Raw genomic sequence first — 27599 nt, 5'->3', positions numbered from 1 at the left:
GTAGCTCGCAGTCGGGCGGTTGGGCCGGTCGTGCCTGAGCGAAGTAGTGTAAGGTAAAAACAGCCGCGCGCATATCTAATCTGTTACAACTAAATTTGTACTATTGTTATATCAAGCCCCATGTAAATGTTTTAAAAAATCTTTTAATAATAATCTTTTTTATAAAATTAACTTTTTGACAATCATTCATCTGAATTTAAGAATTTACTAATTTCTGCAATCCATGGTCATTCCGATTATCGTAAAGAAAAATCAGCTGTTTCTTTTTATACGTGACAAATCTAGCGGCCAGCATTGCACTGGTCTGTGCCAGAAAAATTTCTTATAGGAGCAGATATATACGCGTTATCTGGCGACTTCATTGAGGTAAGAATTTTCAATTTATTCAGAATATTTCAGGGCCATGACGCAGCACTGCTGACGTCCAAATTTTCCAGTTAGATTCACAGTCAGTTAATTATTGAAAGGTTATATATGAGTCACATTTTTTATTGCGAGGTTAGTCACGTTATTATTGCGAGGTTACGGAATAATAAACTGTTGGGAGGTTACAGCGTATGTACTTTTCTGGATCAACTGTATCTAATTTAATGCCTCGGAAAACTTCAGAGCCCATTATCTCTGTAAATTTATGACAAACATTAAGAGCAACCTATTTCTCTGTACTTTTCAACCGTGTTCCACACGCGTGTTTCACTACAGAACAGGAAGCAGCCTCAGCAGTTTTCATAATGCATATTAACAGCGCGACAATCAGAGCACTACAGTGCACAGGCTGATACACGATTTTTTAAACAAAAATTACATAACTAAAGCGTGATTAAGAAAAACGTTGACGGCTGTTAATATATTTGAATATCTTATAGTTTCATTTAACGTAACTGAGTAATAATATACCTAATACGTAGGTACCTCTACTTCCAAGAGTGTAACAACACCAGTGTACATGTGTTACGGCTTCTGACCAATCATCGCGATTGTGTTTGTTTACTTCAGGTTTATTCCTATGATGAACGAAGTATAGTGACTCGGCTGGGTGGGCAGCGCCTGCAATATGCCGGTTCGGCATCCCGCTCGACGCCGCCTTCACTGATTCCGCGCTTCCCGACGTCGCCACGCAAAGCAGACGGGCGATCCAGCAACTCCGGCCAAGCGCGCTACTGGGTAATGCCGCAGAGAAGCTGTCTGCGTTGTACAGATCTTGACAATTAATCTACCAGAATGAAAAATGCCCCTATCGTAGCACAAAAAAAGGCGAATATATCTGAGCAGAGTTAGGCGGCGTCCTACACGAGCGAACTGTTGCGAACGCGACGCGACGCGTCGATCGCTCGGAAACAGCAAACATTGGTCAGCGGATGAATTGTGCTGGTCAATTCCAGTGTCCGGTTCCACTCGTCGGCTTTTGAGCAATGACGTCATACCTCAGGGAGAGTGCTACATAGACGCAGTCCTTGAAAGCAACTCATCGTTTTCGTAAACAAACGAATGTTGCATACTATAAAATTACACAGTTCACGTCATTAATTACTTAGCCATAAATTATGCCGAAAAGAAATGAAAGTAACGAAAACAAATAAGAACAGAAAAAGAGAAGTGTGCATGTCTGATTATCGTAACTTATGCGAGTAACGAAAGCACAGAAAACCTTTAAATACATTATAGTGCATGATAAAATGATAATATTGTGAAATAGCGTTAATTTTTAATAATAATTATGAAATCTAACGGGACTAGTACGTAAGTATCCAAAATTTGCAAAAAGTATGGTCCAACAGATATTGGGATCGGTAACTAGATTTAAGGTATATAGGTCAATTCTAATTACCGATCCAAACCATTCCATGGTACATGATTTAGCTCGTTTTTCCAGCAGGTGTGTCCACTGAAGTGTAATGTGATTTATGTGTTTGTAATTACTCTCTGAACATCTGCAGAAAAATGACTAATACTGGAATCGGTAACTAGAATTTACCTATTGGTTAATTCTAGTTACCCATTCCAATTATTCTACGGTTCGTTATTTGGACCATTATAACAACAATTGTGCGCATTACAATGTTACAGGTTTTCTACATCTGATTTTACACTCTTCACTACTATGGAAAAGAGAAAAAAATTTGGTATCTGTACCTACAATACTTGTTACAGAACAAAATAAATATCCAAAAATGTCTCCATCGAGATCAATGCATTTAGCTGCACGCTTATGAATAGATTTTGTTGCTCGTTTCAGTTTCACGGGGTTGTTCTTAATGTCGTCTATCGTATTCATAATGCGAGCAGGTAATGTCTCACGTGTATTAACTTTGCCCTCATAAACTATGTCTTTCATCCATCCTCATACACAAAAATCCATTGGCGTTAAATCGGGCGATCTGGGTGGCCACAGACGTGTAGCACCACGACCAATCCATTTCTGGGGAAAACGTTCATTTAAATGTAGCAAATGTAGCAAGTGGTACATCTTCGAGCAAGCCGGGCATTTCTTCTTGAAGGAATTGTAAGTACGTCTCGCCAGTTAGCCATCCCGGGAAAATGAATGGTCCAATAAAGTGTGTGTTGATTATACCACACCACACATTTATGCCAAATCGCTGCTGGAAATTGGGTTGCACTGTTGCATGTGGGTTTGCTTCAGACCATACGTGCTCGTTATGTAAATTGTTTATACCATCTCGAGCAAACTGTGCCTCATCAGTAAATAAAATGTATTTATGTAACTGCCGATTAGTATTTAACCAGTTGCACTACTCCAAGCGAAGAGCAGGATCTTCCTGATGTAAATGATGCATTTTTCGTTTATGGTAAGGACCCATGTTATTGTACTTCAGTGTACGTCGTACCTCAGATTGTGAAATGCCTAATTGTTGAGAGATACGTCGTGTACTGGTACCCGGCCTACGTTGAACAGCATCCATAATATCCTCATCATCGTCTTCACGTATCGAGCTCTCGTACTGATTATGAACGCTAGGTAGAAAACCTGTCTCCCGTAACATTAGAAATACTCCACTAATGGTTCGTGCATTCGGAATCCTTCGAGTTGGATAAAGTACGCGATATTCTTTAACTACGGCCGTAGCATTACCATCACATTTGCCACAAATAAATCGGCGAATTCCTCTGTCGTAAATTTGAAAAGCATCCCTATTTCATAAATACTCTACAAACTACAACAGTTACTAAGTGGTTTCACTTAAATACACTGTTGTTATTATGTTCTTTCACTGAGCAATACAGAAAACTAACTCGTTTCAAGGTTAGGAAACGACTGAAACAATACACTAACGTTGCTAACAATGACGTAAACGATTCTACATTGTTAATGGAAATTAAACAAATTTACTTGTATAATAACTTCGCTTGTCTGGGAGTTCTGGAAAACTACTGCAGATATACGTCTGAGACATGTTTTATTAGATTCACCAGACAGATAACAACAACATAAATGGAAATCGTGTTTTACTTTAACCTCGTACAGTTTTTGCATGGCTTCACATTAGAGAAGTTGCTAAATTTCACGCAAAATCTTTTAGTAGTCGTAGCTCCGTAACTAAACATTTGCGGAGCTATGGTTATATGAACTTTTTTCTTTAATTTTATTTGTAGAATAAGGTATTAAAATAGTTGCATGTCTTCGTGACTCACCCTGTAAAAGGTCAATTCTAGTTACCGATTCCAATTTTTGTTATTTATTGTAATTGATTTCATTTTCCCGGTTTTCTGTTGCTTTTTAATTTCTCCCCGCCCAAAACCCCAACTTTCCTGAGCTTCTCCTGTTACATTCTATAATTAATAATAAAAGTAACACCGTTTTATAATAGTATGACTTCACTATGCGCTTTACTGTAATGCAAGTTAAACGTTCTCTGTGCTTTTCTATTAGCATAAGTTACAAGAATAATTCTTATCAAACATGACTTTTTAAAAATTCTTCTTCTCAATTAATTTAATTATCTTCAATTCATTTCGATATAATTCGTGAGTAAGTAGCTGCGTGAAATGTGACTGTAATTTTATCGTATGCTACATTCGTTTGTTTAGGAGTATGATCCGTTGCTTTCATAGATTGTCCATACATAGCGTCTTTGCCTTAGGTATGACGTCATTGCTCAAAGACGACGAGTGGAACCGGACACTAGAATTCATTCCAATCGTGCTACATCATCTTGCGGGTCATCAAATGACGCGCGATGCGATGAAGCGGACGCGATCAGTTGGTTTGACATCTTCGCATGAATTGGACGCGGTTTGCAGTTCGTGTTTCGATTTACAGTTGTGTACTGTGGGACAATAGAAATAAAAGTTATAACCAGTTTATATCGTACCTTGAATAAGAGAAAGTTGCCGCAATAATTGGTATACAAATAAATAAATACAATACGTGTATTAAGCAGCGTATTTTACCTTCTCTGCGTAAGATTTTCTTTAAAATGCTGTTTAAAATTTACCCTCATTTTGTCGGCTACTCGCTATGAAGTATCGTATATTTTTTGTAAACTGTCTTGTGCTACTTTTCGTATACGAGTATTTCGGTACGCATCCGGAAAAAAATGCAACCCTAGCCTCACTTACTGATTCGAGGTAAACTTAAATAAACATATTTATTACATTTTCTACACTGGTTTCGATAGGTGTAAGCAAAGTTTTGAAATTTAGACATCATAGAACTAAAAAAAATTATATCGTCATCCTTGCCCAAGGCAACTGATTGTTTTATCTATCTTCATCATCACCTTCATTTCTTGTCCTTTCTGGAAAATGCATCATTAAATATTCCTTTAGAGTAAAAGCTGCATCCCCTAGGAAAATATATGGACATTCGACAGTGGATCCTAGCAGAAATTCGTATTAGGGTACTTTAGTCTCCCCATTTCCACTGTATGTCGCAAGGGCGCACCATCAAAAACAACAGCGCGTTCTCTTTGCCGTAGAAGCCTACCTTAACATAAAAAACCTAATATTTCCATCACTGACAGTTTATAATCCAGACAAAAAGAAGTATGTGTAGCAATACTACATGGAACAAGATTTACTGTGTTTTTTAGTGTAAATGAGTTTACCATCGATACTCACAAAACAATTTGACAATTGCCATCTGTCTATTGTAATATTTTGTCAAAGTCATCTTCTGTTAGTTCGAGCATGTGCTTTATTAACAAAGTTGTCCACCTAGCTTAACAAACTTCTACAACGATTGTGGAAATACCTGTCTTCGAAATTCCGAAAGAAGTGAGTTGACGGAAATGTATTAGTTGAATTCAATCGCAGAACAGGTTTTATAGCGTCCACGACATAACCAAAGGTTGTAGGGAACATTCAAGCGCACTGCTTGAATAGCACAAGTTGACATTTCAATTCTTCACACAAATCACGAAATTCTACAAGTGTATAAGCCTTTGTAGATATGTAAAAACTGTATTATTACACTCCTTTGTCATATATAATGTTTCTTCTGTATTTGGTATGTAAGATTTGAGTTTTCCCTTAAAATGTCTTTCGTCTATACATAATGAATTTAATTTTACATTTGTGTGCCATATTGTCCGTAATTGCTTTACAATTCTTGAGGGTATTTTCGTTCTGTCGTTGCAGCCACAAAAAATGTCTGTTTTTTTTCGCCAGACGCGTTTCACTTTATTGAGATAAAGCCTCTTCAGTGGTCTGTAGTTTAGATTTGCTTTAAGATAAAACACCAGTTTGTTAACGATATGTTGATTTCTACTTACGGTGATTTCCTCTTGATTTCTCGCCTACAATGGGAAATGCCGTCTGCTAGCACATCGTTGACGTTCTTCTTCTTTAGACACTGATAGTTGTGGTCTAATTTTTAATTGCACTGCAACACTATGCATTTTTTTATGTTTTACACAGCCCTTTGTCGCACACAACTGTGTTCTGTTTATTTTTATACTTATAAATATGTGTGGCTACTCCCTCTCACATAAAAAGCTCCTTCACCATTCCTTCCCTACTCTCACACAATATATAAATAGGCAGCAACATAATTAAATAGGTTTACACACATACAATAAACTAAAAAAAAGGAGTCTAGATCAAAGACAAACTAGCGGCAAGGTTATGCTGGCAACACTACAAAACACAAACCACAATTTGCAACGCGCTCGGCGCCAGCGAGGTCAAACATAATACATCAGCTTCTACTTTCTCCATACAGTAGCGAGACATGGCTTTCGTTTCAACGTTAAAAACCATTTCGGTACTTAAGCTACATTTAGTATGCAGTAGTGTAGCACCTTGAACAAACCAAACGTAAAGTAGCCAGCGCCCACACTTTTCACGGTAAACCTGTTAAATTTTGTGCGATACGTTACTTAGAAAGTATCACAGGAAGCATGGCCGATATCGAAAAAACAGCCAGTTCATATCAACCAATGATGCGAAACTATAAGATATGCAAAAAATAATTTTTTTGTCCTGATTAGTTTACTCGGAATCGAATGAGAAGTACAGGGTGACACAGAATAACGGGAATGTTTGAAATGAGCAGTGGCAGCAATGAGCAGGTGTCAGCACTGCGGGTTTGTGACAGCGTGTAAACAGCCCGCCATTTCAGTAATCATGGATCATTGGAACGGACAGCAGCGTGCGTTAGCCATAAAAGTGTTTTATAAAAACAATGATAATTTGGTAGCAGTGCAGAGGGAGTTACGACGTTTTTATAATTTAGGACGTTATGATGCCGTTCCGTCGAAACACGCGATAAAATTTTGGATTAATAGCTTTGAAGAGACTGGATCTTCCCTCAAGAAAAAACCAACAGGAAGACCAAGAAGTCTGCGTTCTCCACCGAACATTGATGTTGTACGCATAGATAAGCATAATAGACCCATAAATTCCTCAATTTCAGTTCCTGACATCTTATTCTGCGTTAAATTATTTTTCACAATTCCAATTGTCTCGTCTATCGGGATGTTAGTATATAAATTCACAATATCAAGGGATACAAACTTCATATCAGCTCTTGTGGGGATGGCTCTGATCTGCTTGATCTGCTCAGTTAGTTGCTTACTATTTTTCACATTAAATTGCTTTTGGAATCGGAAGTGTTTTTAATAGGTTTAAGCATTTTTGCGCTATTTTATTGAAAAGACCACCTATATTGTTCACAACAATATTTTGCTGAAAGGACACCCCTGTATTGGTATGGGGGGGGGGGGGGGGGGCGCTGTGGGTTTCCAATATTAACATTTGACATCGTCCTACCATTTAACATTGACATTTACTCTGTACATCCCGGGTTCCTTTTCGCTGTTTCTTCATAAATAGTGGAGTTTTCCCGCTTATCGAGCATATGTAGGCTAATAGAGCATGATTTTACCCATTCTACTTGCAATGAAAAATAATGGCTATTCACCCATTTAGCTAAGTAAAAAATTGCACACCATACTTGATAGTTCTATTCCCTTGCAGCGCCATCTATCTTTATGGAAATCTTGTGTGCTCGTCAGTAACTATGCTTTTTCCCTGTAGATGGCCTTAGTGGTTCGAGCTAATTCGCTGAAGGAGTAGATTATGAGATTATGTCGTTACTGTTTTTCCATTTCCTAATGGTTGACATGTCGTTATCAGTATCACCTTAGTCGATATATGGCGGCCTTTATCTTTTTCGGGCAAACTTACGTAGCTAATCGCTGTTTCAAAGAATATTTTAGGCCATGAGAATGTAAGTTTGCTGCATTGAGCAGATGATCTGTGATCACAAGATTGTTCATATTTGTTCACATTAGGACAACATAATACAGTATGTTGTGTTGTTCTCTTCCTGGCGATTATTTAGGTTACCTTACATCAAGTGACGTCTATTTATTCTATACTTTTAACTTTTGGTTTTATAAATGGTTTTGTATCTCCTTATATATATTAACTTTTAAAGAAAGCATGTATTTTGTGAAATCTGATGCAATTGTCAATTTTCGCGCCTAAACTGAGCCATTCTTGAATATAAGGGTGCATGGAACATTTGTTCATGAGACTATCGTTTGCATAGTATATCTAAAAGTCGTTAACCACATATATGGTTCTTTACATGCGCAACAATTTGTTAATCGTATTATTTAAGTAAGACGATTGTTTATCTCGTACTGTAATTACCTGAACTCCGTCAACTTTGGATTTGTGCATTCAGTAACATAGTGTAATCTATTGGAAGTAACATAAATGTACCTTTTGGTGCTCTTGTAGTTCATATGTAGAAAGGCAGATGGCCATTGATACCACTATTCGGTTTCGTCATTATGACAAGTAAGTTTTATTTCCTAAATTTGTGTGAATGGATTCATATTTTTAGCAACTTTATCTCTTCTTACAATTTTGACGATCGTAGTTTTGACATATGTATTTAATTTGTTATTATTATCTGACAAACAATGTTCAGACATTTTCACTTGTTGTAATTATTTAAATTGGTATTATCAGTTACCATCACTGTATAATTTTTTGTAATGTGATATATTCCTTATTGCATGTATTTTACATTGCTCTTCTATTTAAATAGAGGGCGCTTATTGCGACGTGGCGCCACCTCATGTTGTCTTGTTGTAGTGTTTACCTATGATGTGTCACTCACGACAGAAATCTGCTAAGGACAGTACTTCTACTTATGGCATGTATCGGTTAGAAAAATAGTATGTTATGACTTTGAATTTTAATTTCAGACATCGATATAGGTTGTAACTTATGTAACTATGTTTTATTGCCAATTTTTTTCGTTTGTTAAAGCAGTTGTTGTTTATGCCTTGTCTCTTATATTTGTTTCAGCACTGATGATGACTGATATCAGTTGAAATCGATATGCAACAACATAAATAAATTATGTTTGCGCGACTTGTTGCTATATTCTTTATAATTTTATATTCCGCAGTCGCTGCACAGAAAGGGATCCTTATGGAGGCAAACCTAGATCCTTGTTTTAAATCCCTAACTCTTACCAGGACATATTCGGCTCTTGTTGTGCTTTGGTTCCCAACTTTTACTCTACCATAATTTTGACTTTAGACCGCCATAGCTTGTCAACTGATGTAGATTTTTTTGAGTCGGGTGACGATTGATCCGGTATAGTTTTTGTAATTGTCTTTCGAACCTTCTTGCTAATATAGTGGCAACGGATAAAGCTTTCACAAAACAACAGGGTGACGATTAATTACATATATATGTCTACCTTCATACAAAATTATTACCGATTCAGGCAAGTATGAAACACAGAAGTGACGCGCATAAAAACTGTCAAAAAACATGAAATCCGAATGAAGCTAGATTTTTGAAATTTCATCGCTATTCTGCGTTTTTTTTATTTATTTGATTCATCGTTTTCGTGCATTCATTTCACGAAAGAACCAATTTTTTACATGCTATGTTTAGCTCGACTTTCAACCATCGCGTCGTATCTCGACAACGGACAAAGATTATTAGATAAAAAAACTTCGCTTTGAATTTATCCATTTATGTACCTTCGTACAAGTTTAAAGTATGCAAGTGGCACACTTCAGAAACATCACAGAAAAACGAGTTTTTTGCACGTAAAATCTAAACGAAGCCAGATTTGTTCAAACAGTTAAACTTATCTTCTACCAACATCCAATACACCAGTGGACCAAATTTGAACCATCAGTCTCCCTCCAGTGTGGACTTATTTAAGAGTGACTGCTTTTATACGTAAAATCCGAACAGTGCACATATAAATGGTACCATTAGCTGACCATTAATTTCAACCCTATTAAAATTTTTTGCAAAAGGAATATATCGATTCGTACAATTCACCTGGGCGCCAGCTCCGGTTAGTAGTTCCAACCTTGCTTACTATACTGTAAAATAGTTACACAGACAAATGTTCGATTGGCTACACAATTGGCCTATGATCCGAGTTAAGGCAAAAACTTTGTACCCTATGTTCCTAGCTCACTTAGGAACCGAGCACGAAGATGTGTCTCACTCCCCTCCCCAAAAACCGCTATTCCGCGAGCTGCCTTTTCATATCTATTTGTTACAGCGCTTCCGCTGGTTATTTTGAAGGAATATGGGAAGTGCAGTGCATAAGTAAAACAAATAGACTACAAGAAGCTAGTGTGACAATTTATAGAGTAATGGTCCAGCATCCGCAGTCCTCATCACAGATATCAAACTACTTCAGACGCGCGCTGCTAGGATCGTATGGAAGTGCAACAAAGACGCTCGGAGAACTTAAACAGGAATTTTTGGAATAAAACCGACGTAGTTCCCACGAAGTCCAGTATTTGGGGAATACTGCGAGACAATTTTGCAGCCACAACCTTACATCTCACGTAGAGCGAAATTTGGGGAGGATGAACAATGGGGCTAGACTCCGAGAGAAATACACACATCAAAAAAAGTTTTGCATCACCCCGGTTCCCAGAACTCCTGCAGGTATACATTGACTGTGGATATTGTAAGACGTAAATAACCATGCATGAGCAGCGCATATTAGACGGACGGGGTCCGACAGCCGATCAGTTCTTCATTTCACCAGGAAGGAGGTACCCGGCTCGTGTTGTCTGTAGTTCAACCATGCCTAGACTGTCAATACCGCGGTTCGATCGCGTCTGCAAGATTACTTTCTGCTTTTCTGTTACTTCGTTTTTGCTTGTTTACCCTTTACACAAATACTGTCCTAACTATTCCGTCAATTGCTATCTGCATGTCTCCTAAATTTTCTCATATCCGGACAGAGGAGCGTATTACATACTGGAAATAATCTGAAGCTACATTTTCTCGCTGCCCCTCTAAATACCGGCATCAAAACGGTGCAACATTTTGTTTCTTCCGCTTCCGACGGGAAGTCTTATTTTAGAATAAAAACAGGAAATACGGAATAAGACAACAGTTTACTCTGATTGCAGTGAATGAAACGTCAACTACTTCTTCTGAGTATATGGTCGCGAATGGAACAGTGACCCGGAAATGTAGAATAAATTTCTTTATTTCACATCTACGGTCACAGACTTCTAGGTTCTCAGACTAACGGGTTCGGCCAGCAATGGTCATATTCAGATCTGTTTCATAAAAAAATACGTCCTACTGTATTGGACCCATAGTGGCATCGTCAAATGCTAAACACAAAATCGGCACCAGAATCGTGATACATACATAAATTATAGTATGTACAAGTGTCAGCTTGTCTACTGACGACTCATATACAGGGTGGTCCTTTGATCGTGACTGGGCCAAGTATCTCACGAAATAGGCATCAAACGTAAAAACTACAAAGAACGAAACGCGTCTAGCTTGAAAGGGGAAACCAGATGGCGCTATGGTTGGCCCGCTAGATGGCGCTGCCATAGATCAAACGGATATCAGCTGCGTTTTTTTAAATAGGAACCCCCATTTTTTATTAAGTATTCGAGTAGCATGTAAAGAAATATGAATGTTTTATTTGGGCCACTTTTTTCGCTTTGTGATATATGGCGCTGTAATAGTCACAAACGTATAACTACGTTGTATCACGTAACATTCCGCCAGTGAGGACGGTATTTGCTTCGTGATACATTCCCGTGTTAAAATGGACCATTTACCAATTGCGGAAAAGGTCGATATCGTGTTAATGTACGGCTATTGTGATCAAAATACCCAACGGGCGTGTGCTATGTATGCTGCTCGGTATCCTGGATATCGTGTTGATGTATGGCTATTGTGGTCAAAATACCCAACGGGCGTGTGCTATGTATGCTGCTCGGTATCCTGGATATCGTGTTGATGTATGGCTATTGTGGTCAAAATACCCAACGGGCGTGTGCTATGTATGCTGCTCGGTATCCTGGACTACATCATCCAAGTGTTCGGACCGTTCGCCGGATAGTTACTTTATTTAAGGAAACAGGAAGTGTTCAGCCACATGTGAAACGTCAACAACGATCTGCAACAAATACAGTTCTGCCACTGGGCACAAGAGAAATTACGGGACGATGACAGATTTTTTCCACGCGTTCTATTTAGCGACGAAGCGTAATTCACCAACAGCGGTAACGTAAACCGGCATAGTATGCACTACTGGGCAACGGAAAATCCACGATGGCTGCGACAAGTGGAACATCAGCGACTTTGGCGGGTTAATGTATGGTGCGGCTTTGTGCGAGGAAGGATAAGTGGCCCCCATTTTATCGATGGCAATCTAAATGGTGCAATGTATGCTGATTTCCTGCATAATGTTCTACCGATGTTACTACAAGATGTTTCACTGCATGACAGAATGGCGATGTACTTCCAACATGATGGATGTCCGGCACGTAGCTCGCGTGCTGTTGAAGTGGTATTGAATAGCATCTTTCTGTGGGGAAAGCTGAAGGATATTTGCTATCGTGATCCACCGACAACGTCTGACAACATGCGTCAGCGCATTATCAGTGCATGTGCGAACATTACGGAAGGCGAACTACTCGCTGTTGAGAGGAATGTCGTTACATGTATTGCTAAATGCATTGAGGTCGACGGACATAATTTTGAGCATTTATTGCATTAATGTGGTATTTACATATAATCACGCTGTAACAGCATGCGTTCTCAGAAATTATACGTTCAGAAAGGTACATGTATCACATTGGAACAACCGAAATAAAACGTTCAAACGTACCTACGTTCTGTATTTTAATTTAAAAAACCTACCTGTTACCAACTGTTAGTCTAAAATTGTGAGCCATATGTTTGTGACTATTACAGCGCCATCTATCACAAAGCGAAAAAAGTGGTCCAACTAAAAAATTCATATTTCTTTACGTACTACACGAATATGTAATAAAAATGGGGTTTCCTATTTAAGAAAAACGCAGTTGATATCCGTTTGACCTATGGCAGCGCCATCTAGAGTGCCAACCATAGCGTCATTTGGTTTCTCCCTTCAAGCTAGTCAAGTTTCGTTCTTTTTAGTGTTTTCGTTTGATGCTTATTTGGTGAGATATTTGGCCCAGTCACGACCAGTGGACCACCCTGTATATGAGTCGTCAGTAACAAGCTGACACTTGTACATACTATAATTTATGTATGTATCACGATTCTGGTGCCGATTTTGTGTTTAGCATTTGACGATGCCACTATGGGTCCAATACATTAGGACATATTTTTTTATGAAACAGATCTGAATATGACTATTGCTGGCCGAACCCGTTAGTCTGAGAACCTAGAAGTCTGTGACCGTAGATGTGAAATAAAGAAATTTATTCTACATTTCCGGGTCACTGTTCCATTCGCGACCATGTCGCAGCCTGTGAGAGAAGTAATGTAGACCTGAAAAGAAGTAGTCGACGTTTCATTCACTGCAATCCGAGTAGAAGTTTACGAGCGTTTGTTGTTCTTTGAACTACTGTCTTCTTGCGTAGTTCCTGATTTCATTCTAAAATAAGACTTCCCGTCGGAAACAAAATGTTGCACCGCTTCGATGCCGGTATTGAGAGCGACAGAGAGAAAATGTAGCTTCCCATTATTTCCAGTTTGTAATATGCCCCTCTGTCAGGATATGAGAAAACTTACGAGACATGCAGGTAGCAATTGACGAAATAGTTAGGATAGAATTTGTGTAAAGGGTAAACAAGCAAAAACGAAGAAGCAAAAAATGGTTCAAATGACTCTGAGCACTATGTGACTTAACATCTGAGGTCATCAGTCCCCTAGAACTTAGAACTACTTAAACCTAACTAACCTAAGGACATCACACACATCCACGCCAGAGGCAGGATTCAACTTGCGACCGTAGCGGTCGCGCGGTTACAAACTGAAGCGCCTAGAACCGCTCGGTCACTCCGGGCGGCACGAAGTATCAGAAAAGCAGAAAGGAGATTAGTAACTTGCTTAGACCAGATCTAGGAACGACACAGTAGCGGAATGAGGGGAAGAATTCCCATACCTAGGAAGGTCAAGTTACGCGGGATTACAAAAGCAAGGAGGACATCAGGAGTGCCGGCCGGTGTGGCCGAGCGGTTCTAGGCGCTACAGTCTGGAACCGCGCGACCGCTACTGTCGCAGGTTCGAATCCTGCCTCGGGAATGGATGTGTGTGATGTCCTTAGGTTAGTTAGGTTGAAGTAGTTCTAAGGTATAGGGGACTGATGACCTCAGAAGTTAAGTCCCATAGTACTCAGAGCCATTTGAACATCAGGAGCCTCACACAGGTCATTAGATGTGGTCGAATACATTGAAGTGGGAATATGTCCGATCCGTCTTTTGTAAACAGGTCCACGAACACATATTGTCGGGGGACGAACTGCGGTGGTATGCAGTGCAAGTTAGCCGAGTTTCAGTGCTGGTGTAACTCGTTGCATTACGTTCATAACGCGAAGACTGCAATCTCTGCATATTACTGGCGTGTTGACAGCCAATAATACGACTGGCTTCAATAAGTAATCAACACATTTTTTCCTCGGCCAATTTCCGTTGAAAAAACGAGAAATTTGTTGTGAGACACCGTGGAATATTTCCGTTTCAGCCACTATAGTTCCATGAATTTCCGATAGGTGGTGTCGCTATATGTAGCATTCAAAAATGGCGGCTGTAAGAGGGGTGTGTTCTGAGCAGAGAGCTGCCACTGAGTTTCTTTTGGCGGTAAACCAGAACATCACAGATATTCTTAGGTGCTTGCAAAATGTCTACGGAGACCTGCCAATGAACAAAAGTACGGTGAACCGTTGGGCGCGCAACAAGGTCACGCAAATGTGTTCGATTTCTCTCATTTCGAGGTGATAGAGGAAACAAAACGCAGTCCATGAAGGGGTTATTCTGCTTGATGTTTTCCCTCATGGTGCAACGAGCAATTTGAAGCGTATTGTGCTTCCCTTAGGAAATTGAAGAAACGACTTTAGCGTGTTCGTCGCCATAAAAACTTCACCACCACAACGCAAGACCTCACATAACTCAGCGTACCCGCAATACCCGCAAGGAGCCCACAAAACTTCATTGGACTGCAGTTCCTCAACCACCCCACAGCTCAGATCTCGCACCTCCGACTTCCATTTGTTAGGACCAATGAAGGACGCAAAGTATTTTAGAAATACGAAGTCAGAAAAAATTGTGAAGTAGAAGAAACTTTTTTTGTTAGGTTCTTCACATGGTAAAAATATTGGCCAACTGTTGCAGGATGAACTAGGGTCAGGTTATCAGGTCACAAGTTTTTTTAAACCTAGTACAAGTTTGGGTCAGGTGACAGAGGATGTAGGTTCACTTTGCAAAGACCTCACAAAGGAAGACACCGTGGTAACAGTGGGTGGGGCGGGGAACAGTATTGACAGGGACCCTGATTATTCAGCTGAGGGTGACCTGGTACAGATAGCTTCAGCAACGAGACATACTGGTGTTGGGTTTGTATCTGTTCTGAGACGCCATGACCGGCCTCATTTAAACTCTTCTGCTATCAGAGTTAATTTAGAGGTAGAATGGCTGCTTGGATCAGGTATTGGGTCTCATATCGGTGTGGTTCCTGTTGACTCTATCAGCAGATGGGACTATACTAGACATGGCCTTCACCTCAACAGGAAAGGAAAGAAAAACTGCCTGGGCTAATAGCAAATAACGTAAGGGGGGGGGGGGGGGAGGGCGCATTATCACAAGTGGTAAAGTACCGGTGGTTCTAAGTGAAAGAACAACAGTTTTTTAGGGTAGGAAGGGCATAATCAAAACACGTTCAAAGACAGGCTGAAAATGACATTCACAATGATAAAACAGGCAGCCAGATAGGAAATTTTAGTGTACCCAGTTCATGCAAACAGTTCCTGATTCAAACTGGAGATATTCGAAACTTAACAGTAAAATTAGGTTAATACAATTGTAATTAATCCAGTGCACAAAATCAGTTATCTTTTTTGTGTCAGAATATCCGAGAACTAAGGAGTGAGCTTAATGAGTTGCTTACTTGTGTTGAAGAATTTACAGTTGAGCAAACCAACTGATATAATCTGCCTCTCTGAACATCATGTGACCACTAGTATACATATGTTAAATGTTACAGGATTCAGGTTAACTTCTTACTTCTGAACAGAAAATATGGAGAAAGGAGGAGTTGCCACATTTGTCAGAAACTGTTTTAATTTCAAGAACATGATATTAATGAATTTTGCATAACTTAGAAGCTTGTGCAACAGAAGTAGTATTCCATAATAAGTCCTTTATAATAGTAAGTATATTCAGAGCATTTCCAGCAAACTTTTAACATCTTCATAAAAAAATCTGGAAGGTCTGTTGTCCCACCTCACAGTAAGAAACAAGAAACTAGTGGTTGCTGGTGATTTTAATGTGGATTTATTGAAAAGCACCATCAGTGAACAATTATTGAAATCATTAGCACTGTCATTCTATTTAATTCCTACTGCGAAGTTTGCAACTAAAGTATGTAAGTGTTCTGAGACTGCTCTTGATAATAACTTTGCAGATAACTCTAGGAATAAAAGTCATATCACATAACCAACAGTAAATCTGATTATGACATGCAGTATCTTGTGTTGAATGTTGAAACTTGCCAGGATAAAAATCTATTAAAACTGAGTGCCAGAGGGTAATAAATCAATAAAAAATTGAGAATTTTAGGAGATTGCTCAAAGACATGAACTCTACAGATGTTTACAGTACTTCTGACTCAGATGGAAAATACAAAGCATTCATTAATAAAGTTATTTCATGTTTTGGAAATTGTTTCACGCTAAAGGTAACTCAAATCAAACGGAAGTATAAAAATAAACTATGTATTACAAAAGGAATAAAGATATCATCTGGGAAAAAAAGGAGACTGTATCTACTGTCTAGGAATAGCTCTGACGTTAGCACTGTAATGCATTACAAAGAATACTGCAAAATATTGAAGTAGGTAATCCAGAAATCTAAGCAGCTTTATTATGAGAAAAAGATAATTACATCGGCAGGAAAATAAAAAATAGATGGGATATAGTGAAGACAGAGACTGGTGAGGCAGAAAAGGAAGAGGAACAAATAGCTGTAAAAATAAATGAGACATTGGTAACAAGTGCATGTTGTGTTGCAAACCTCTTAAACAAGTACTTTGTGTCTGTTACTGACTACTTGAGGTTATCAGTTTCACTAAACGGTGCAATAGACTATCTGAGACCAGTCTTTTCATATAACTTCAGTAAAATGGAAATGACACTCATGTCTCTCAAAGAAGTAGCGTCCATTATAAAACCTTTAAAAGCAAAGTATTCTAGTGCGTATGATAACATATCAATGAAGTTAATCAAAGAATGCTCATGCGAGTTGAGTTCTGTCTTAAGCTATTTGTGTATTCAGTCTCTTATCAGCGGGACATTTCCAGACTGGTTAAAATATACTGCAGTTAAGCCTCTTTACAAGAGGGGTGATATAGAATACCATCAAACTACCGACCAATTTCAGTTTTGCCGCTTTTTTAAAAAATATTTGAAAATGTTGTGTTCAAGGGTCTCCTTACGCATCTAACTGCAAATTGTCCAAATCGCAGTTTAGGTTCCTTAAGGGTTCCGATATAGTGGCTATTTACACTTACAGTGAGAATGTACTTAATTCATTAGATAATAAATTAGAGGCTACTGGCATTTTCTGTGCCCTGTCAAACGCCGTTGACTGTGTGAGTAACGGCGTTCTCTTAGGTAAATTAGAATATTACGGTGTCACCGGCAATGCTGCGAAATGGTTCGAGCGTTACCTAACTAACAACAAACAAAGGGTGTTGTTGCGAAATACCTGTGCAGTAAGCAGTAAATATTTTAAAAAAAATGGTTCAAATGGCTCTGAGCACTATGGGACTTAACATCTATGGTCATCAGTCCCCTAGAACTTAGAACTACTTAAACCTAACTAACCTAAGGACAGCACACAACACCCAGTCATCACGAGACAGAGAAAATCCCTGACCCCGCCGGGAATCGAACCCGGGAACCCGGGCGTGGGAAGCGAGAACGCTACCGCACGACCACGAGCTGCGGACAGTAAATATTCATCTGATTGGGAATTAATTCTATGTAGCGTTTCGTAAGGTTCCGTCTTGTGACTGTTGATTTTTCTTAATGACCTCTCGTCTGTTATATTGCCAGATGCTAAGTTTGTTTTGTTTGCAGATGACACAAACATTGCAGTAAGTAGCAAGTCAAGTACAGATTTAGAAACGGCTGCTAATCAAATTTCCACTGACATCAGTAAATGGTTTAAAGCTAATTCACTGTCATTAAACTACGAAAATACCCACTATACGCAGTTCAGAACCTGTAAGAGATTTCTTTCCAGACGTGTATAACATATGAAGATATGCAGCTCGAAGAGTTTGCCAGTGTTAAATTTCTGGGATTACAACTCAATAATAAACTCAGTTGGGAAGGGCACACCACAGAATTGTTTAAGCGCCTAAACAAATCTGTATTTGCAGCGAGGATGATGTCAGATGTAGGAGATTAAAATAAAAAAAAACCTTGCATAGTTTGCTTACTTTCATTCTGTTGTGTAATACGGGATCATATTCTGGGATAGCTCGTCAAACCGTGTGAAAGCTTTCAGCGTGCAAAAACGTGTAATGAGACTTATTTGTGGTGTATTCAAGAACATCATGTAAAAACCTGTTCAAGGAACCTTGTGTTCTAACCACTGCTTCTCAGTATATTTATGCTTCAATGAAATTTGTTGCAAATAATGTTTCTCTTTCCAACCAATAGCTCAATACTTAGTATCAATACTAGGAATAAGAACAATCTGCATAAAGACCTAAAATCACTTACCTTGGTCCAAAAAGGGGTCCAATATTCAGGAACACACATTTTGAATAAATTGCCAGCAACCATTAAAAACTTGGTTTCAGATAAAGCACAGTTTAAGCAGAGCTTGAAAGATTTTGCGATAGGCACTCCTTCTACTCTCTAGATGAGTATGTTAGCAGAGACTGTTAGGACAGCTTAAGTAAAAATGTCTGTTAGATTTCAGTTTTGACAGCACTTGGTCACAACAGTCAAGATTAGTTATTTTGTGTATAATAAAGTTGTTAAATGTGGGTAACTATGTATCATTCTGACAGTGTATTAATTCTATAAATATCAGCAGTTCCAATGTACTGTAACGTAGTCACCTATTTTGACAGTCTCCTGACAAATGATCAAGGTAATAAGTATTACATTCAAATGTTTTATGTTTTTTATGTTATACTTTCTTACTTGTTCTACACCCACGAGACTCGTCTCATTTTTGAATCTATGGAACGAAAACTGAATCTAATCTAATCTAATGTAATTCCGCGGGAAGCGGTACGTGGATGGTGAGGAAGTATTGATGCAGCAAGACGTTGACTCCGACGTGGAACAGTAGAGTGGTACTACGCGAGCTTACAGGACCTCCAACTGAGGTGGTGTAAGGCGGTCGCACTGTACGGAGGTTATGTTGAAAAATGAGGTTTTGTAGACAAAAGTGTGGGATTAATATTGGTATCCTCAATAAAACCAGTCTGCTATCAGAAAAACAAAAATGTGTTGAAATATTTATTCAACGCCCTTCGTAGAGTTAACGAGTCAGATACGAAAAGGATGTCGTTCGTTTCAAGGCCACTGGCAAGATATGAAACATGGAACAAGCGTTCAGTAATTTCACACACGAACCTGCAGTGGGTAGACAGCACAACACGGCAGGACACACAAGCTATGTGCCTACGTAGAAATGTTGTAGATATCAGATATATTTCTTGGTAAAATTTACATTTAATTAAACGGAGGTTAAGAAAGCAAATTATAATTCAAAATTGGTGTGAAATATACAGGGTGACAATTACTGAACTACATGAAATAAAATCTTCTGAACGATTTGCGTTTGGACGTTCAAACTGCTCGTTTGGCCGCGGGGCATGATGGGAATTAGTATGCGGCTGTGAACTTGATGAGCCACAACAGTCGCTGCGACGAGTTTCTATATCTGAAGATGGTCTACACTACCTGTAATCAGTCATCGAAAATATAGCAAAAAAGTCGTGACCTAGACGGTGCTATTTAGAGAGATGGAATACACAAATTATTGTGGTGTCGCCACTACATCGTAATACTGTATTTTACTATTTTTATACTATCATTTTTGTTATTGAAAGACAATCGTTAGATGTAGAACCGACTGTAATATCTGAAAATGAGGGGCGTGGAAAGACAGAAAAACTGTTTGTTGTAGCAGCCATCGTGTACTGGTATTGTACATTTGAATACATGACCGTTTTAGAATTTTACACAGGTCGATTGTAGCAAGCCAGTAGTGGGGAGGAAGCGAAACTGTTTACGGAAACGAGTTATCCATCTCGTGTTCTAAACTCTAGACCCCCCCCCCCCCCCCCCCCCCCGCCACACACACACAGTAAGTGACTGAAATTAATCCAAAGATATAATTGAAAGAAAATCAGCCCTCGCTCACTATTTTTAACAAATTAACCTGGTTTCGACACTGCTAGGAGTGTCTTCCTCAGAATTTAAATCGAAGAATGGCATGTATTCTATAACATGGTCACAGAATTATGACTAAAATCGTATGATAGAATATAAGTACGGAATCGTCGTGAAAGACTGGCAGTATTTATATGTCATTTATAAAATAATAAATATGCCAAAAGGGCATTAGTCACAAAGAAATTTAAGATAAAGAAAATGTGATGGCGAGCCACTAATGGCTGCTCGTTACTTGCGTGGTGCAGTGCCAGTAGGCCTATAGGCTACTGTAAACCGTACAACGTCGGATCAAGCCGCGAAGAGCAAGTCTGTGCAATATATGTTTCGCGTTACTGTTTTTAGTTACGTATGCCACTCCGAACGAATGTTATTTTAAAAGAACTGACTAACATGGAACGTTCTCGCTTGTGTTACTACAACAGTGGTCGCGTATTAAAATAAGAGATGCAGATCGGTACACAGACACAGAAGGCAATAGTCCAGCGAGGTAAGCACGAGAACTTCAGTAAGGTTTGGAAGATTGGAAGATAGGAGTCGAGTTAATGGCGGAAGTAAAGCTGTGAGGAAGGATCCAGGGTCATTCTTCGATAGCTCGGTTAGTAGCGCACTTGCTCGCGGAAGACGAAGTCCAAGGTTCGAGCCTCGATCTAACAGGATATCAAATGCTTTTCGGAAGTCAAGAAACGCGGCTTCAACTTGGGCGCTCTGGACCTTTGTGGACAAAGAGAGCGAGATAAAATTCACAAAATCTCTGTTTTAGGGAATCCATGTCGCTTCCTATAGATATTTTCATTTTCCAGAAAGTTTCTGATACGTAGCGTAAAATGGGTTCCAGAAAGCAACAGTAGAGTGACGTCAAAGATGTAGTTTTATAATTATGTTACTCTGTCCGACTACCGTTCTTGAAAATTAAGCAAAATGACCTAGGAGAAGAGTCAGAGCCTACTGTAGGTTTGGCATTAGACGCATCAAGTCAGTCGATATCGCGATAACAACCATCACTTAGCCTGTCTCCCGATATCTTACATTCTTCCGAAGAGCACGTAACGTCAAAAGAGTTATCTCTGACAAGAACGACCGGATACTCGTGTACAGATATCGCTTTGTGTGGCAGGTACAATTCATATTCATACAAACTACTTAGCTCATACTAAGCATCTTCATAGGTTCCTCAATTTACGCAGTATGCGACAGGTCGTTCTTAGGTTTCGTTGATCGACGCTCGATAAACAACGGTTCGGATGCCATAGATTTGTGTTTTCGCTAAAAATAAACGCCGTTTGGATTTAGTTGTCAGCTACGCTTTAGCAGTGATCGGCGTTTGACGCTGGATAAACAACGGTTCGGGTGCCATAGATTCTTGTTTTGGCTAGAAACATACGCCGTTTGGATTTAGTTGTCAGCTGCGATTTAGCAGTGACTGGCGTTCGTAAAAGTGAATAAAACACAAATACAACGGCCAGCATGTTTGAGACTCGTGTAGTGGTTAGCTTATTGTAAATTTAAGACATGCTCCCAGCGAAAGTACACCATCAAATCTGTCAGCGTAAGGGAGATAAGGCAACGGATTGTAGATGGATCGGAACAAACAGTTGCACGCTCCTCGGTACGAATATCTGGAGCGAAGCCTGTGATTAACCTAAGTAACTACCGAGTTGCTCGAAAAAGTTAATGTGCCGATAAGGTGGACCAGAAATAGCGTACCTTGCTCACTGATGACTGTCACACAGTACAAGAAACTGGCACGAAATATCACTACAAGTCAATTATTACCGGCAAAGTAGTTAAAAAATTTCATTGTAATGAAATAGGAAACTTACAAGAACATAATGTTGTAAGTTTCCTATTTCATTACAATGAACATTATGTTTCGAAATAGTCTCCTTGCGTTTCAACGCATTTGGTCCATCGTTGCACAAGTTTCCTGATGCCCTCATAAAAGAAGGTTCTCGGTTGAGCTGCGAGCCAGGAATGCACCGCTTCTTTCACTGTTTCGTCCGAGGCAAATCGACGGCCCCTTAATGACTGTTGAAGTGGACCAAACAAGTGATAGAAGGGGCAAGATCGGGACTATATGGAGGACGATCCAGCACTTCAAATTTGAGTTTCTGGATCGTTTCAGCAGTATGCGGACGGGTAATTTTGTGCAACAACACAACACCTTTTGACAGCAATCATCGGCGTTTACTTCGAATTGCAGGCTTTAGCCTGGCAGTAAGCATCTCACTATAACGTACACTCTTTATTGTTGAGATCCTTTCCCCATAATGTTCCAGTACTGGACCTTGTGCGTCCCAGAAAACCGTAATCATCAGTTTTCCTGCGGACGGTTGGGTCTTCAACTTTTTCTTGCACTGCGAATTTGGATGTTTCCATTCCATACTCTACCGTTTACTCTCCGGCTCGTAGTGATGGATCCATGTTTCGTCACCAGTAATGATTCTGTCTAAGAAGTTGTCCCCTTCGTTACCATAACGATCCAAATGTTTTTTGCAGATGCCCAAGCGTGTTTGTTTATGCAACTGTGTGAGTTGTTTTGGGACCCATCTCGCACAAACTTTATGAAACAAGTCTGTTGTGGATGATTTCGTAGGCAGAAGCGTGACTAATTTGCAGACGATGTGCCACGTCGTCAATAGTTAATTGTCTGTCTAAGAGAATCATTTCACGTGAACGCTCAATGGTTCCTTCATTTGTGGAGGTAAGCAGTCGTGCGGCCCCTTCATCGTGCATAACACTTGTGCGACCATTTCGGAATTTCTCAATCCATTCGTAGACACTCCGTTGTAGCAAAACACTGTTCCCGTACTGTACCGATAGTCTTCGATGAATTTCGGCCCCTGATACGCCTTCCGACCACAAAACACGGATCACCGAACGTTGCTCTTGTTTGGTGCAAATAGACAGTGGAGCAGCCATGATTAACAGCACGGCAGCGATAACGAAAATCACATAGCAGCTTGAAAATTGCAAAAGTATAACAACAAATAAAAAAATCATGCGTCATCAACGTAAAACGACATTACTACAAAAATATAACAAAATTGCGGATAATAATTGACTTAGCGTCGTACTTCCTCTGATATACATCTCGCGAAATGACCACCACGGGAAGAATCAGACAACTGCAGCTCATACAGCAGCTGACAGACAGTCGATATTCCTACGCACCATTCCTAGACAGCGCGGCAAATGGGGGAGAAACAATGATGTTGCGAAGTGTACCCTCCGCAACACACTGTAAGCTGGCTTAAGGAGTACATGTAAATCCTGTGTTGTCTGCACCTCCAGATGTGCTCTTCGAAAATAGAGATTGTAAGGGTTCGATGTGGATAAGTGAGGGGTAGGCGAAGCTTGTGACGAAATTAAGCAACAGTGGTACGGTGTAGAGACGGCGGGACGCACCTGTAAGAGTTGCTGCAGAGGTGTACAGGTGTACAGCTGTCGTGAGCGGCCGCTGGCGACTCGTCAGATGGACTGATAAAACCGCGGGCCGGCGTGACCGCGATATCTCAGACCAGATAAGCTCGCATTTTACGTCATGACACGCAGGTCGTGCGGGGCTGTGACAACCGCTGCGGATTACAAAATTTGAAAATAACCCGCGGGCAGGACTGCAGTTCCGCAGCGCTTATCTGGGAGGAAGCAGCTACGGCGTGTCGACATATTAATAGCTGTCCACCTATTCCAATATTAAATTCCTTATCAATTTTTTCGGAATAGGTAATGTACACTACTTGCCATTAAAACTGCTACACCAATAAGAAATGCACATGATAAACGGGTATTCATTGGACAAATATACTATACTAAAACTGACATGTGATTACATTTTCACGCAATTTGGGTGAACAGATCCTGAGAAATCAGTACCCAGAACAACCACCTCTGGCCGTAATAACGGCGTTGATACGCCTGGGCATTGAGTCAAACAGAGCTTGGATGGCGTGTACAGGTACAGCTGCCTATGCAGCTTCAACACGATACCACAGCTCATCAAGAGTAGTGACTGGCGTATTGTGACGAGCCAGTTGCTCGGCCACCATTGACCAGACGTTTTCAATTGGTGAGAGATCTGGAGAATGTGCTGGTCAGAGCAGCAGTCGAACATTTTCTGTATCCAGAAATGTAGGGTTTCGCAGGGATCGAATGAAGGGTAGAGCCACGGGTCGTAACACATCTGAAATGTAACGTCCACTGTTCAAAGTGCCGTCAATGCGAACAAGAGGTGACGGAGACGTGTAACCAATGGCACCCCATACCATCACGCCAGGTGATACGCCAGTATGGCGATGACGAATACACGCTTCCAATGTACGTTCACCGCGATGTCGCCAAACACGAATGCGACCATCATGGTGCTGTAAACAGAACCTGGATTTATCCGAAAAAATGACGTTTTGCGATTCGTGTACCCAGGTTCGTCGTTGAGTACACCATCGCAGGCGCTCCTGTCTGTGATGCAGCGTCAAGGGTAACCGCAGCCATGGTCTCCGAGCTGATAGTCCATGCTGCTGCAAACGTCGTCGAATTGTTGGTGCAGATGGTTGTTGCCTTGCAAACGTCCCCATCTGTTGACTCAGGGATCGAGACGTGGCTGCACGATCCGTTACAGCCATGCGAATAAGATGCTTGTCACCTCGACTGCTAGTGACACGAAGAAGCCGTTGGGATCCAGCACGGCGTCCCGTGTTACACTCCTGAATCCACCAATTCCATATTCTGCTAACAGTCATAGGATCTCGAACAACGTGAGCAACAATGTCGCGATACGATAAACCGCAATCGCGATAGGCTACAATCGGACCTTCATCAAAGTCGGAAACGTGATGGTACGCATTTCTCCTCCTTACACTAGGCATCACAACAACGTTTCACCAGGCAACGCCAGTCAACCGCTGTTTGTGTATGAGAAATCGGTTGGAAACTTTCATCATGTCAGCACGTTGTAGGCGTCTCCACCGGCGCCAACCTAGTGTGAATGCTCTGAAAAGCTAATCATTTGCATATCACAGCATCTTCTTCCTGTCGGTTAAATTTCTCATCTGTAGCACGTCACCTTCGTGGTGTAGCAGTTTTAATGGCCAGTAGTGTATTTAAGAACGGTTAAACACAGTTGCAAATATGGAATTCTGAATCACTCATGATTGCAAATTCAGAATAGCGCCTCCACTGAACGTGCCAGCAACTATTTCATCGTCCTCGTATCAAAATACGTGGATGAAAATAATTTCACCTATCAGGATGTTTTGCACTCTATCTAAGGCATTGGACAGTGAACATCACAACATTATTTTGGACGAACTTAAAGCGTAAGGGTCACAAGGCAGATTGTGTAACTGATAGAATGCAAGGTTCACATTCGATACCTCATCCTGTTGTCGTGGTGGAACTTCTCCTGAGAGGGAAAAAATTAATACTGGTGTATTATTTGGACCACTTCTGTTCCTGTTTCAAGCAAATTGCCGACCTCTTACACCAACAAACCACAAATAGCGACACATGCTGATTGTTAAAGCATCATAATCAATCCTAACAGAGCTGTAACAATGTAAGAAATGAAACTTTCCTGGCATATTAAAACTGTGCGCTGGATCGAGACTCGAACTCGGGGCCTTTGCCTTTCGCGGGCAAGTGCTCTACCAACTGAGCTACACACGCACGACTCACGGCCCGTCCTCACACTTCTGCCAGTACCTCGTGTCCTACATTCCAAACTTTACAGAAGCTCTCCTGCCAACCTCGCAGAACTAGCACTCCTGAAAGAAAGGATATTGCGGAGACATGGCTTAGCCACAGCCTGGGGGATGTTTCCAGAATGAGAAATTGTAAGAAATGATAAATGAAGTCTAAATGATCTATTTTAACCATCATAGGCTGTCAATTTTATTCCTTTAATACACCTTGCATATAAATCAGATGGGTTTAGGTCTTTACAAACCTGTGATTTTGGTGATGTGAGTGTAACATTTAAAAAAACTTGCTTCATTCGGAAATGGCCTAAGACCAAACGTACAATGATCACCAAATAATATTTTTTTCAGTTGCAAGAACAATGTACACTGCTTTTTGAATCCAGATCTATTGTCGGAATTTTTGTGAAGGCGTGGTAAATCTGACGCATTCTCACAACAAGACTTCCAGACGCAAACAGCAAAGATATCTGCCTCTTCACAAAGGAAACAAAGAAATGAACAACATCAGAACTAAGAAAAGTAAAGATTCGTACCTAAAAATATTTCGTCTTCTAATTCCTTCTATACTTTGCCTCGTGAACACCATTTCGTATGAACAACACTGAGGTACTCTTATTTGCCTTCAAAATTCACCCTCATCTGAGAAGAAACGTTTTCCATGTCGGTCACTAACGGCGCAAAGATTATCCAAGAATAAATCCACATTATATTTCAAGAAATTTAGTTTAAACGATGTTTTACATCGCCTAAGTGGTATGATCTCAGTAGTTCTTGTGATATATGACGATAGTTCTCGTCGGCCAGAGTGGCCGAGCGGTTCTAGGCGCTACAGTCTGGAGCCGCGCGACCGCTACGGTCACAGGTTCGAATCCTGCCTCGGGCATGGATGTGTGTGATGTCCTTAGGTTAGTTAGGTTTAAGTAGTTCTAAGTTCGGGGGAACTGATGACCTCAGAAGTTAAGCCCCATAGTGCTCAGAGCCATTTGAACTATTTTTGATAGTTCTCTATCCTATGATTTGCAAACGTTCGTGAAAGACAGTCATGTCATTCTTTCAACATCACTTAAGAAATGAAGGAGCTGGGTAATGGGTACGGTTTAGAATTAGCGGTTTACCATTTACCTTTTACGATTACTGTTTACTGTTTACTATTTACCCTTAACCCATTACCAATTATTGTTACCAGTCATGTGTTACCTGTTACTTGTTTACCAGTTTATCCATTTACCCTTTTACCCAAACGACCATTTATCCATTTACTCGATTGCACATTTACCCATATACCGATTTACCTGTTTCCCCACACCTGTTTATCTGTTTCACTATATGAATTATCCGTTTGTACGCAAAAAATGTTGCTCAAAGGCATAAAAATTGTGATACTTGAATAAAACATTGCATTTTTTGTGTTGCTGATATAATTTGTAGTCACTTTAGATGTGAAAATATTATTATGGCGTTTGACAAGCATCATAGAAATATTTAGATGTGGAAAGTAA

At 40.1% G+C, this 27599-nt stretch overlaps 1 protein-coding gene across 1 annotated transcript in view; it reads right to left on the bottom strand.

Moving 5' to 3' along the window:
- LOC126252734 (uncharacterized) overlaps positions 1–23895 on the bottom strand; it is a 152277-nt gene extending 128382 nt beyond the window's left edge. The window contains exon 1 of the mRNA XM_049953636.1: positions 23810–23895. The gene's annotated coding sequence lies outside the window, so the exon portion shown is untranslated. The remainder of the gene's footprint in view (positions 1–23809) is intronic.
- Positions 23896–27599: the final 3704 nt, after the last annotated feature.

Source organism: Schistocerca nitens, chromosome 4 (assembly GCF_023898315.1).
Source record: "Schistocerca nitens isolate TAMUIC-IGC-003100 chromosome 4, iqSchNite1.1, whole genome shotgun sequence".
NCBI lineage: Eukaryota > Metazoa > Arthropoda > Insecta > Orthoptera > Acrididae > Schistocerca > Schistocerca nitens.
The sequence above is the reverse complement of the archived record's forward strand: the minus strand, read 5'-3'. Positions and strand labels throughout refer to the sequence as shown.